This window comes from Vulpes lagopus, chromosome 6, assembly GCF_018345385.1.
Source record: "Vulpes lagopus strain Blue_001 chromosome 6, ASM1834538v1, whole genome shotgun sequence".
NCBI lineage: Eukaryota > Metazoa > Chordata > Mammalia > Carnivora > Canidae > Vulpes > Vulpes lagopus.
This window is the reverse complement of record NC_054829.1, coordinates 46,517,936-46,523,188: the sequence shown is the minus strand read 5'-3', so window position 1 is coordinate 46,523,188 and position 5,253 is coordinate 46,517,936.

Here is a 5,253-nt window from a genome sequence, read left to right as displayed (position 1 = left end):
GCCGCCGCCGCCGCCTACGTCCCGTAAACTTTCCCCGCGGCCGCTGGGAATTCTGGGAAACTCGACGCTGCGCGAGCGCCGCCGCGCCCCTCCCCCACCCCAGCCCCGGGCGCGGCTCGGGCCGCGGGACGCCGGGCGGCGCTGTCCGCTAACGGGCCGGCCCCGCCGCCTCCTCCGAGGAGAAGCGGATCTTGCGGCCGGGAGGGGACGAAGGACGGAGTCCGCCAGACTGAGCGCGGGAGCCCCTTCTGCCCACAGATGTTTCCCCGGGCCCTGGAGGGAGCGCGCGACGCCCCCCGGAGACGCGTTCCCGTCGTCGTCCTTGAGTGAGGACGTCCCTCCTGGAGTTTCTCGGGCGGCTAAATTCAGGTCCGTGACTACGCAGAATGCGGATAGGATTGGAGGACTACTAACCCCGAGGCTAGGGCGGTGACAAAAACATTCAAGGTGCCTCTTTTTCTTGAAAAATCACTCTGTTCAGTCCTGATTACAGATAAATCCATCATCACCTGTATGCCACGAAGCATCTCTCTGATAAAAGAAAAACAGGAAAAAAGCAAAATGGAGTTTATACTACCTTTTACTTCGCTAAATTTGATGTTAGCCTAGTACCTCATCGTCACTTTTCATTGTTACATTGAATAGCCACATATTTCCGCTTGGAATTTAGTATTACAAAATATTTTTAAGGATTTTGAGCACTAAAGGTCAAGACCTGAAATTTTTAATTTAAAATAGAATTTAGGGGCAGCCCCGGTGGCTCAGCGGTTTAGCGCCTGCCTTCGGCCCAGGGCGTGGTCCTGGAGTCCCAGGTTCGAGTCCTCCCAGGATCGAGTCCCACTACATGGAGCCTGCTTCTCCCTCCGCAGATGTCTCTGCCTCTGTGTGTGTGTCTCATGAATAAATAAAATCTTTAAAAAAAAAAAAAAAACAACTTCTGTTTAACTTAGAGGAGCTGCCAAATGTACACAATAACATTTGGAGAATAAGGGGATGCATTTCCTAGTGAACAGGGTAAGGCTTTGATAACCGAGAATGATTTTCCTGAGGTCGAAAACATCTTAAAAGAGATGCAAAACAATTTAAAAAAAAAAGAAGTTTTTGACTACGTAAGATTAGGAAGATGATCAAATTTTGTTTTGCCAAACAAATTAAGATGTTTTATCTAGTGTCTGTCTCCATCTTTGTATGCTGTTATGCTCCCTTGGTTCAGAGTTTCTCACAATTAATTCCATAGCCAACAAATACATACTGAGCATCCACTGTGCTAGGCACTGTTCTAAATGCTTCAGATATAGCAATATATACAAAAGAGACAGGAATCTCTACTCTCATGGGGAAGAAAGACAATAAAGAAGGAAAATAAGTAAAATATACTGTGTTACATAGTAAAAACTGTGGAAGTGAAAATGAAACAAGAAAAACAGGGTCAGCGATTTTAGACACTGGTAGAATGATCATGAGAAGGAGATACGGGAGTTACTTGGCAAACTGGATCAGGAAGGGTTAAATAGCTGGAGTAGAAGAAATTAGTGGGAAACAAATTGGGTAACAATGGCTAGGGCATTCAAGGGTCTTGTGGCTCATTGCAAAGAATTTCATTCTGAGCAGAGGAGTGACATGATCTAACAATTGTCATAAGATCACTTTGGATGCTGTGTTGAGAATGGATTGAAAGAACAAGAGTGAAAGCAGGAAGATCAATCAGTAATTCTCGCTCAGAAATTACCCAGACTTTGGAGCAGGGTAACAACAGTAGAGAGGATGAGAAGTACTCATATTTTGGACTTAGAGCAAACAGAATTTGCTCACAGATTGAACATGAAGTGTAAGAGAAAGAGAAATCAAGGATAACTCCTGTAGGAATGTAATCTTTTTAAATTTTATTTATTCATGAGAAACACAGAGAGGAAAGAGAATGAGGCAGAGACACAGGCAGAGGGAGAAGCAGGCTCCATGCAGGGAGCCGGACGTGGGACTTGATCCTAGGTCTCCAGGACCATACCCAAGGCTGAAGGTGGTGCTAAACTGCTGAGCCACCGGGCTGCCCTGTAAATCTTTTTTTTTTTTTTTTTTTTTTTAAGATTTATTTATTTATTCATTCAGAGAGAGCAAAGAGAGAGGCAGAGACACAGGCAGAGGGAGAAGCAAGCTCCATGCAGGAAGCCCAACGTGGACTGCAGGATCACATCCCGGGCTGCAGGCGGCACCAAACCGCTGCGCCACCGGGGCTGCCCTGTAAATCTTAATGATAGAACAGAACAGAGAGCTCAGTACACTGAGAAGAACATAAGAGAAGCATTGACCTGTTCCTATAGCTCAGATAATAAGGCGTAGTACTGAGGGATTGGTCCTGTGGATGAAGAAGGAGTGATGAACAATGGGGTTTTGTCATAGATAGGGTATAGAGGCGGGAGATGAAGGAGGGAAGGGGCCAGGTTTCTGCCCAGGGCTTACCTCAGAAGGATAAGAGAACAAAAGGATATTAGGACTTTGTTTATAAAGCCAGCTCCTCTACATCTGGGGTTTTCCCAAAGACGGAAATACAGGCTAGGCTTTACTTACATGGGGGAAAGAATCAGAATCCTTTTATTTATTTATTTATTTATGATAGTCACACAGAGAGAGAGAGAGAGGCAGAGACACAGGCAGAGGGAGAAGCAGGCTCCATGCACCGGGAGCCCGACGTGGGATTCGATCCCGAGTCTCCAGGATCGCGCCCTGGGCCAAAGGCAGGCGCCAAACCGCTGCGCCACCCAGGGATCCCAAGAATCAGAATCTTATAGTAGGAAAAGAATTCTGAGATCAGCCAGGCTAACCTCATTTTATCAATGTGAAACAAAACTGGAAAAATTAAGTGTTTTGCCTCTGATTATATTCCTAGTTAGTGGCAGACTAGTCTTCAGAACTGGAGTTTTCTGTTCCCATGTTGTGCCTTTTTCTGCTGTGGCACAGTAAGAATCCCACTAATATGAGTACAGACTCTCTCTAACATCGTTTTGAAAGCCATCTGTTTTCCCTACTAAGTACTCTCCCTTTGCAATGCTATTTTAATTCTTTCAATTACAGCACAGAGAAAGCCTCAATTAGGTGCTCTTTTTGAGTTATAATTTGCTGCCTTATCAAGGAGAGTACATTCCAGAATCCACAGTCTGGCGACAATCTCAGCAGTAGCAACACATAGCAGTATGTAAATTTTGAATACAAATCCTTAAATCCAGAGGCTTTGAATTCACATCTGTTTTCTAGAAGTTCCTGGGCTGCTGGGAGTTTTTATTACAGAATCCAGACTTTGCAGCTATAATTCTCCATATACCGCTTTTGGTAAGACTAATACTATATTACATAATAGAGATATTTTCCCCCTTGCAGGTGGTTTCTCAGTGGAGAAAATCAACAATTAGGGACTTACTCATGTCTTAACTATTTTTTTATTAATTTAGGATTAAAATTTATTTTAAACAAAATGATAAGGTGTGACTCTGGGCGAATCTCATAGCTCTGTGGGTCATAGTTTTCTCATCTGAAAGTGAAGAAATTGGACTAGTTGATTTTCAAAGCGTCTTTCAGCCACACAGTTTTGTGCCAGGTAGGCAGGAGGAAATATACCAAAATTAAAACAGTTGCCCTAGTTGGACAATGGGCATATAGGTGATTTCTCATCTTTAAAAAAAATTTTTTAAGATTTTATTTATTTATTCATGAGAGACACAGAGAGAGGCAGAGACACAGACATAGGGAAAAGCAGGCTCCCTGCCCTGGGATGATGACCTGAGCCAAAGCTCAACCACTGAGCCACCCAGGGGCCCCTCATCTTTAAAAATATTTATAGTTATTGTTGTTTTCACTAAAATTAAAGAAAGTAAAAGTTACAATATCAGCATTATATAAAATCATCATTAGCATAAAAATAGAATTCCATGTCTGATTGCTGCTTTCAAAGAGAGTCAAGGTTCTTATGCTATTTTTATTTTCTCTTGCTATAAGAGTGTAATTTGAAAGGGTAAATTATCTGATAAAGGATTGTTCAAGAAAGAACCAAATGGCAGTAAGCCTTACATATGAAGCTTCTCCTCAAAAAGGGGGAGAGGAGTGTCTACTCTTTAACCCTTTCTCCTGGGACATGTAACAAGATAAACTAAATATGAATCAGGAGGAAGTAGTAATAACTATGTGAGGACCTAGGGCTCTTCAAGCCTATAAAGTTTTGTTCTTCCCCTTTGAAGTAGAAGCTTTAGTTGTTTCCTATGAAGGATAAGGATGTGTGATGTTTACACAGTTCTTTTTAATTTAGTTAATTTATTTGATAGGGAGAGCAACAAGCAAAGGGAGAAGCAGGCTCCTCGCTGAGCAGAGAGCCCAAGGGAGGGCCTTGAACGGATCATGACCTGAGCCAAAGACAGATGCTTACCTGACTGAGCCACCTAGGTACCCCTGTTTACACCATTCTGAAAATGTAAATGCTTAATATTAGCAACTAAGTTGGATTCCCAAACTCTTATTGCCTGATTAGTCCTCCCTCCCCCCAATAATGTAGAGGTTTAGTATGGTAAATCTGATCAAAAAAAGTCAAGTTGTGTCCCTAAGTTTACCTCTTGTTCCTATATATTGTTATTGCATAGATTTAGAGGTCCTCTGAAACCTTGACAGGTAGCCAAAATGAGTCTTGTAGGTTGACAGTGGTAGTTTTTTACTTCAGTTGTATGTTCTCGTAGGCCTTTCTGTATATCCTTGTCTCTCTAGCCCTGGCAACTTTTTTATTCCAAAATTAGGTCTTATATTCAGCCATTTTCAGTTTTATTTTTAACTGTTCTTTGCAATTATCAATTTTTACTTGACCTATAGTGAGAGGTTGGTTTTTTTGTTTGTTTGTTTTTTTGTTTTTTTGAGAACTCATTAAAAATTTTCCCAGGGCCGTCATTATGGGGGGTGGGGGGCTGTTGACATATACCTAAAATGTGGAAATACCTGCATCCTTTCCTCACTACATGGGAGCCAAGGAATACTTAGAAACACCATCTTTATTCCATCTGCCTAAATAAGCCACACCACTATTTCTCTTTTGCTGTAGCTACTACATGCTGATGCAGAGGCCTCCTGTAAAGATGATGTCCAGAAGTCCCAAATGGAAATTGAGACAATACATTCATCTGTCTTCAGTAGCTATTGGGGATTTCACTAGTCTTTTAATACTGCCGTCTCCTACTCCATCCTGTGGCCTCCTCTCTTTCTTCAGAGTCTTCCTGCCTCAAA